Genomic DNA, 9203 nt, shown 5'->3' with positions numbered 1-9203 from the left:
CGACTATGATTTAATCCCACAGCTCAAAAGCTGCAGTCAAAATTTGTTTGTCTTATCTTAGGCTTTCAGTGTGTGAGGATATGGAAACGTACCTGAAAGTGATGAAGAGTCTTCTGTAGCAATTCTGGAGCAAGTCTGAAATTAAAAGCTTGAATGTTGCAATCCGCTGTGACGCAGCTGTCAGCAACAAAAAAACACTCATGGAAATCTATTTACGCAGTTTTAGCATATGCTGCACTTTCCCCTGTTGAGACCGGAATGTGCATTCATTGTTCTGGCATCTTATTGTATTGTTCATTAACAAAATACAGCAACAGTTTCTGACAGGTAACTCTGCACCTAGGTACCATTCATTAGAGTCTATATTAAGTTACGGATGCCATGAATATGTATCCACAGAGATAGATCTGGAACAAAAACAGAATTACCTGGAAAAACTCAGCAGGTCTGGCAGATTCGGCGGAGAAGAAAAGAGTTGACGTTTCGAGTCCTCATGACCCTTCGACAGAACTAGAGATAGATCTGGTGTGCATTAGTTAATTGCTTAGAATGTGGTCCCAAAACGCGGAAGCGTATTACTTTCCAATTCCTATTCCTACTCTGGATTGCCCCTGTCTCTGCCACATACACCCCCTAATAGTGCATGTGAATTCACTGGGACAATTTAAATCAGCATTGACAAGTAACTCAATCCGAAGATAAAAACAGGTGATAAGTGCCGAGGAAATATTGCTCTGGTAAACCAGATTTTATGTCAAGATATTATCGTTCACTTACCACTGCCCTCGTAGTGTCGCCCTTAGGCCTATATTGACATTCGCAACGTTAAAATGGGTGAAAATACGAAAAATTCTGGAAACACATGGCATCTAAGAAAAGTAAAAGGTTGTTATTCCTAGTGGATATGTTCTGTAAATATGCGGCCGACTTTTTTCCTCTCCCTGAATAATTTTGAAAGCTTTAACTCAGTCCAAGCACCTGGGTTCCTATGTTTATTTTGATTGTCGACATTAATAGATACAAAGTAAGTTTGACTGTAACTGAAAAATTAAGCACAGAGTATCGACTGTATCGCCGGCAGGGCTATCAACATTAGAAGCCGCGGGTACATCACAGCGGCGGGGAGTAATCCACCTTTACACGAAATCTCCACGAAACGGGAGGAATTACATTCAGCGTTTCATTCTGAAAAGGATTACGCTGATGAAATATCGTTGCTGCTTCAAGAGCTTGTTGTTTATAAACGGAATATTCCGACGCTTTTTGACAGTAATCCTTCACAAGTAGCATCACTCTTTGGCACGGGTATTATCCTAAAGCGATAAGGAACATAGGCAAGTGACAGACTGACAAAAACGGTCCTTTGCAAGTCTCGTCACTATTGCGACTTAGTATTAAATAAAAACGTGAGATTCGTTAGATGCGAAAGTAGGAGCTGGCTCTTTTTTGGGGGGGAAGGGGGTGCAGAGGGGAGCACAACTTGTCCCCACACCCCCAGACTTGCCCCCTGGCTGCCCAGCTGTGTTGTCTTTGCAGTGAAGTTTGTGTGTACATTCCTGAGGTCAGCGCTGCTTTGCTCACTGACAACTGATTCATTGGCAGCGGGATCGCACCGAAGCGCGCGCCCAGACTGGCCGGCGCCAGCTCCGTGACGTCACCCATTCACACAGCTCTCCAGCTGGCGCCGGCCCGGCGGCTGCCATGGCAACAGGCACGCCAATCAGAGGCCGGCCACAATCCAATCCAGCTGCTCGAGCCGGGGAGTCCCGTGCGCCGCTGATGAATTGCCATTTAATTCTGCACCTTTAGCCTGAGCAGAGAGGGGAGGGAATGCACACCTGCATATTTGCATTTTCTCTCATTGCTGCCAATATTATTTTCTTATACACACACATATATATATTTAAATAACCCAGCTGCACGCACATTTCGCTGAAGTTTTACTTAGTGCAATGTCATTACTTATAAACGCGTCCTTTGTGTCACTCTTTTAAATAAGAGACAAATTCCGATTTTTGTTTGCCCTCCCTGTTCAGGAGATTGAATGATTGACTTAAGCACTCCGCAGATATTTTTAAAGAGCTCCTGGTTGCAGACTGTGCCTGGATGGTCAGGCCCTGGTGGGGATGCGTTGCTGTAGTTGATTGTGCTGCTGCCCTATCGTTGAAGCGCGGAAGGCTGTTAAAAGGTGAAGACGGTATGTATGTGCTCTTCTTTACTGTATGTGTGTATATACACTTTAATAAAACGTTCGCTTTATGTGTGGCAACTGTACTTATCTCTTAGCGCGATCACTAACCCTTGCAGCTGTACGTGTGAAGCGAATGGGTTGTTTCAGTCAGTATTCGCAGCCGAGAGTTGGTCACTTTAAGTTCAGCATTAACTTCGCTATTGAAGGTCAGAATGGCAGCAAAGCTTTTCCACTGCACTTTTACAGTACCTCAGCTACGTTGTACATCCTGCCAAACTTGTGTGCCAAGTACACTATTTATACTCTACATCAGTTTGTTGTAATGAGGTGTAAAGCCGTTGAGCCCTCGGATTTAGTCATAAATGAAACATGGTTAAATAAAATTGCCCGCAGAAAGTTAAGGACTTCTATTCAGTACCACCTTGCCGTATGCCCAGGAAGTTCTAAAAATTTATGGATTGATTGCAAAACATGTTAATTTTAAATTTCTTCAAGAACGTAGTTTTCAAATAATTTCGTTTAGGGCTGGGTCTGGTCAATCGACGTTTATTTGCTAAATGCATCTCCATATAACGTGATTTCCTTCAAAAGTCTTGACATGACTTGCTCCACGTGCCTGTGTACAATCTTGTTTCCCATCAGTGACACGTTAGGTAAAACAACCCATTTAATCCGCTGGAGTATTAGAATCTGACATCCTCATTTTCTCTCCATCTCCTTCCACAAAAAACGGGTAAACGCTAATGTAAAACAGAGAAAAAAATGCTCAAATGTTAACTCTTTAAATGTTGGATCTGAATCTCTAGGTGTGTTCTGGAGGATTTTCTTGATCAGATGTTTCTGGCCCAGTCAGGAAGGAGGCGTTGCTGGATCAGGTTCTGGGCAATGAGTGAATCAAGAGTCAGTATAGGAACATTTAGGGAACAGAGATCATTCGATAATAAGGTTTAGGTTAGTTATGGAAAAGGGCAAGGAGCTATCTAGAGTCAGAATACTTAATTGGAGGAGGACCAATTTCAGTGGGGTGAATGCACATCTGGCCCAGGCAAATTAGAATCAAAGATTAGCAGGCAAAACTGTAACAGAACAATGGGCTGTCTTTAAAAAGATGGTTTGGTACATTCCCACAAAGTCGGAGCTCTGTAGATGACAAAATAGATATCCACTTGTGGGAGAGATGAGAATCGGGGATACTGTTTAAGAATAAGAGGTCTACCCTTTAAGATGGAGGTGAGGATATGTTTCTTCTCCTAAAGGATCGTTAGTGTGTTGAATTCTCTTCCCCAGAAAACAGTGGAGGCTGGGTCATTCAATTTATTCAAGGCAGAATTAGACAGATTTTTGATAGAGAAGGGAATCAAGGGTTTTGTAGTGCAGATGTCAAAGTGGAGTTGAGACACAACCAGACCAGCCATGATCTTATTGAATGGTGGAGCAGGCTCAAAGGGCTGAATGGCCTACTCCTGCTCTTAAGTTGTATGCTTCTATATAGAATAAGATGATGCAGAAAAAAATGCATTTGACAAGTCAGTTGGATAATACAAGTGAGAACCAGGCTGAATATAGAAAGATCTAGGAAGTGAAAAATGAAATGAGGCTGAGAGAGAGTATGAGAAGAGACTGGCAGCTAACATAAAAGGAAATCCAACAGTTTCCCATAGACAAGTAAAAAGAATAAGTCAGTAAAAGGGCACCAAGAAGAGAAGTATGGCTAGTTAGGGATGAAATAGGGAATCCATGTGTGGAGGCAGATGGCATGGCTGAGGTACTAATGCCCATGTCATAGTGAAAGAGGAGGCATTTAAGTCACTGGATGGGCTAAAAATTGAGAAAGAGGAAGTATTAGAAAGGCTGGCTGTACCTAAATTTGATAAGTCACCAGGACCTGATGGGATGCATCTGAGGACATGAAGAGAAGTAAGTGAGGAAATTGTGGAGCTACTGTCTAGAATCTTCTAATTTTCCTTAGCCACAGGGATAGTGCCACAGGACTGGAGAATTATGAATATTACACCCTTGTTCAAAAAAGGTGCAAGGATAAACCCAGCAATTTTGGTCCACTCAGTTCAACTTCAGTGGTGTGAAAGCTTTTCAAAATGATGATTCAGGAGAAAGTAAACAATCATTTGGATAAATGGGGATTAATTAAAAAAAAATATGGATTTGTGAAACACATCATATTTAGCTCACTTGATTTAAGTTTTTTGATGAAAGGTGTTTGTTGGCAAACCTATTATGTAGCACTTTATCAATGTTGCAGCTCATGGAATAAAATGGACAGTGACAGTATGGATATAAAGTTGGCTGAGTGACAGGGAACAGAGTAGTGGTGAATGGTTGTTTTTTGGACTGGAGGAAGATATACAGTGGGATTCATCACGGGTCAGTTTCAGGGTGACTGTTTTTGTGTACTGGGCAAAATACCAATTTACAAGTGAGACAAAACTGGGAAGTATTGTGAACTGAGAATAGTGGTGGACTTCAAGAGGGCATTGACCGGCTGGTTGTAAGGGTGGAATCATGGCAGATGAAATTTAATTCAGAGAAGTGTGAAGTGCTACATTTTGGTTGGAAGAATGAGGAGAGGCAATATAAAATAATAGGTGCAACTCTAAAGGGATGGAGGAACAGAAAGGCCTTAAGGTATATGTGCACAAATCAGTGAAGATGGCAGGGCTGAATGAGAAAATAGTTATGAGATTTGTGGTTTTATAAATTAATGCATATGAGAACAAAATCAAGGCAATTATGATGAACCTTTATAAAATACTGGTTCAACCTCAATTGGAGTATTGTCCAAATCTGGGAACCATACTTTCGGAAGGATGTCAGAGCTTTAGATGGGGGGAGCAGAAAAGATTTGAGAATGGTTCCAGGAGTTGCTCTTCAGTTGCATGAAGTTGAATTTCTCTCTTCTAGAGAAGAGAACTTTGAGGAGGTTTGATAAGAGTTGTTAAAAATCATGAGGGTCTAGACCGATTAGATCGAGAGAAACTCTTTCCAATGGCAATGGGGTCCAAAACCAAAGAACACTGATAATAAAGTGAGTGGCAAAAAAAACTAACAACGACATAAACTTTTTTAGGCAGTGGTTGGTTAGGATCTGGAATGCACTGTCTGAGTCTATGGTGGAGGCAGATTTAATCCTGACTTTCAAAAGGGAATTGGATAATTATCTGAAGGGAATGAACTGTTGGGAAAAAGGTTGGAGAATGAGAGAGCCAGCATGCGCAGAATGGGCCAAATGGCCTCTCTTTTAGCTGTAACCATTCTCTGATTCATAATGACTGGATTTTCTTTTCTTCTAATATTGCCTTACGGAAGCAACTTTGCTAAAATGTGACAAATTATGTGGCTGAATAGGAAGATGGTGTGTTTTTGTCTTTAAATAAGCTGAACAGACAGAAACACCATTTCAAATGTGTGGCCTTGTTTTTGTTTGGGTTAATTGTGTACAAAATATCCTTATTTTAGGAATCAAGTGAATCCAACTTACTTGTTGGACAAATGTTATTGTAAGATCTACATTTATCTCCTTCAACAGGTCTCCGGCCCGCATCCTAACCTGCACCACGTTCCGTTCAACTATTGCCCCATGTCCTCGTTGACCTTCATTTGCTCCTGACCCCAATGTCTTGATTAAATTCTTATCCTTCATGGCTTGGCCTTGCCCTATATCTCTAATCTTTTCCAGCTCTGTGAACCTCCAAGAGCTCCACGTTCCTCCCACTCTAGCCTTTGCATCCCCTACTCATTTTGACCCATATTTGGCAGTCATGGCTTCAGCTGTCAAGGCCTCACACTGGAACCCCCTCCCCAAACCTCTCTGCCTCTTCACCTCTACCTCCTTAAAACCTAACTGATTGATCAAGCAGTTTACCCCTCCTAAGGTGTCCTTTGGTGCATGTTTTGCCTTATTGTGTGCCTTGTGAAGTTTTTCTGCTTTTTCTATTTTAAAGATGGTATACATAAATGTAAGTTATTGTGTATTTGTATATAATTGTGCTGTATTTTGTCTGTTTTTACTTTTTTAGTTTCTGTCTCTGTGTTTCAAATTTCATTTAATTTTCCCTCACACAACTTGCGTGGTCTGTGGCAGACGCACAACCTCATTTTAAAAAGTTAGATAACATCAAGGACAAAACAGAACTTGGAAAGAACTGAGCTATGTTGATAATTTGGAATGATCATGTCATGGAAATCCCGCAGAACAGAAGAAGTGAATCACATCACACAGTAAATGATATGGGCAGATGCCATTTTATTATTTTTTTTGGTGCCACTTGCTTTTTTTGTGTGTGATTTGCTTCATAGCTCCAGAATTGATGTCACAATCACCATAGGGCTGACAGCATTAACATTTGAGCCAAAACCCACTGTCATTTGTTGTCTCTATTTGTTTTCTAGCAGGAGCAGAACTACAAGTCTTGCAATGGGTTTTCTCCTCCACAACACAACCAGCTGACAGAATGCTTTTTTAAAATTCGTTAATGGAATGTAGGCTAGCATTTATTGCCCATCACTAATTGCCCTTGAGAAGGTGGTGTGGCAACCTACCTTCTTGAACCGCTGCAGCCCATGTGACCCAGATACATCCACAATACTGTTGGGGAGGGAGTTCCAGGATTATGAGTCAGCAACAGTGAAGGAATGGTGATATATTTCCAAGTCTGGGTGGTGAGTGGCTTGGAGGGGAACTTCCTGGTGGTATTCGGAAACTATTGTGTCCTAAAGTGTATCAACATCTTAACAATGATTTAAGCTTATGATCTCATATCATGGATGTGGGTCTAGCACGTGGGTACAGGTCGTGTTGCCAATTAGAGTAGATATTGGGCCATAACATCTGAGCTCCAGGGTGAGGTGGGGGGGTCTACCACAAAGATGCACTGGGGATTGCTTCCGGAAGTTCCCAAGTAGGGTTTGCATGGCAAATGCCTGGAAAGTACTAACTTCCAATGGGCAATTGCCCTGCACTGAAACCGATATGAAAATTGCAATTTAAATGGCAAACTTCAGATGGTTAGGATTGTGTTACATTATAGTTACCCGGAAACAATTAGTTTTAAATTGAATTTAAAATTGAAACCACTTCTAGCTTCTGGGTAACCATTTCTCACAGACCCACTCGACAAACCATGCCACCCCCCCCACCCCAAATCACCAGATCCTACCCACTTACCTGATACACCCTGTCAAAGAACTTTAAACCTGCCTGGTTTACCTGGTTAATCCCTTTTTTAAAAAAAACCAGGGGGCAAAGCTTACTTACCTTCGACCCTACAGCACCTGACGCTAGGTTCCGGCAATGCTTGCCCGGCCTGAGCTTGAAGGTCGGATGAGATAGGATTAGCTGGATTTCAAGTAAATACTTCAAGTGGAGTGGCAATCCGACTCAATTGTATCTCCATTGGAAGTTATAGCCCATTATGTCAAAAGTATAAAATGGAAGCTAACATTTGGTTTAACTGCTACTTTTTCCGTTTATCCTTAACAGGAGCAGTATCTTAATCCTATATACTTGGCTTTCTCCAATCCTGTTTATCCTCCACTCCTTCAGCTCCCTATCTACCCAGTTAAAAGTTGACATTGCCTCTGCTCCAGTTGCTAACTCCTGTCGTGCTTTCCACAATCTCTCTAGAATGAAGCTTCTAGATTGCGGCCTATAGGTCATAGATATTTAATTTACTTCTAAAAGGTCAAGGCCGATATAAGGACTAGGTGCCATTATCAAAGGATAAGGGAATATGAGGATTGATCAGAATATTGATCATCACCATTTCTATACCAGTGGCCGTTGTAGGTAAGTATTGATGTGCAACTTGTTTTGAGTTATTGTTGTACTGTAACTCATTTTGTTTTTCTTTTCAGGAAAATGAAGTACAATTGCTGCTGTAGAATTTTTCAATTTGTGGAACATGAACTAGGGAAGGAATAGGTCACATACACAGCCTGATCAGATGTTATCAACTATCAGAACTGCAACAAAGATGTTTCTGTGAGAAAGTACAACAAATCTCTGAAAATTGGTTCCTGGAAATGATATTTGGACAATCCATTCACGTATGTGACAACAGGAAAAGACCTACCATGTCAATAAACTGATGTATCGGAGTAAGGAGTAGTATGTTTCCACTATCTGAAGAGTTTGTGATCTGATGCTAGCCAGTCCATGTCATTGTAGATTTGCTGCTTATTTTGCCATATTTCGCAATCAAAAATTATTGATAATCATTGAAGAAAAATTTTCTGCTCTCGCTGTGTTTTTTCCCTTGTGTGGAGTCGACTCATAATTGAAAATCAAAGATAAACAAAATTTGAATGAAAACTTCGAGTTGAAAGTAAAGAACAATAGTCAAAGCTGCAGAGACTTGGAGAAACTGAATAGGGTTTCTCTGATTTTGGATCCGATAAAGTATGACCTGATGATCATAACTAGATAGAATGATATTCCATTGTCTTATTAACACTGTCACCAAAAGCCACCTCTAATCCACCTGGGATGGCCTAGCAAATACTCATTTTACAAATTCCGATAAGAACCTAGAAAAAGAGGTGAAGCCTTTGTCTTAATAAAGCCTTTTTGATAAAGATTTGACTGAATTCTGGGCTATGATCCTTTCTGATTTATTTTTTTGCATTGTGGTAATAGCTTGCTCAATTACTTTGCTGGGAGTGGATCTACTATGGAAGGTGGAATGTGAAAAATCTATAACAAAAATAGCTGGGAAAACTCAGCAGGTCTGATGGCATCTGTCGAGAGGAAGACAGAGTTAATGTTTCGAACCCATATGACTGTTCATCAGAACTATATAGAAATGAGGTGAAATAAACTGTTGAAATGGGGTGGGACAGGAGCTGGATAGAGGACCAGTGATAGCTGGAGACAAAGGAGAGATTGCCAGAGATGTCATAGACAAAAGGTCAAAGGGGTGTTGACGGTGGTGATATTAATGAATGGTGACATTAAGGGTAGAAAGCAGGATGGGAAAGTGACAGACGGCCCTAGTGG

The 9203-nt window shown here is 41.1% G+C and overlaps 1 long non-coding RNA gene across 1 annotated transcript; it reads left to right on the top strand.

The window, feature by feature from the left end:
* The first annotated feature begins 1746 nt into the window (after nucleotides 1-1746).
* Nucleotides 1747-8782, top strand: LOC121276258. The gene is made up of 2 exons (XR_005942635.1): nucleotides 1747-2197; nucleotides 8063-8782. It is a non-coding gene; the product is annotated as an uncharacterized LOC121276258 (long non-coding RNA).
* Nucleotides 8783-9203: the final 421 nt, after the last annotated feature.

This window comes from Carcharodon carcharias, chromosome 3 (genome assembly GCF_017639515.1).
Source record: "Carcharodon carcharias isolate sCarCar2 chromosome 3, sCarCar2.pri, whole genome shotgun sequence".
Lineage (NCBI taxonomy): Eukaryota > Metazoa > Chordata > Chondrichthyes > Lamniformes > Lamnidae > Carcharodon > Carcharodon carcharias.
The sequence above is the reverse complement of the archived record's forward strand: the minus strand, read 5'-3'. Positions and strand labels throughout refer to the sequence as shown.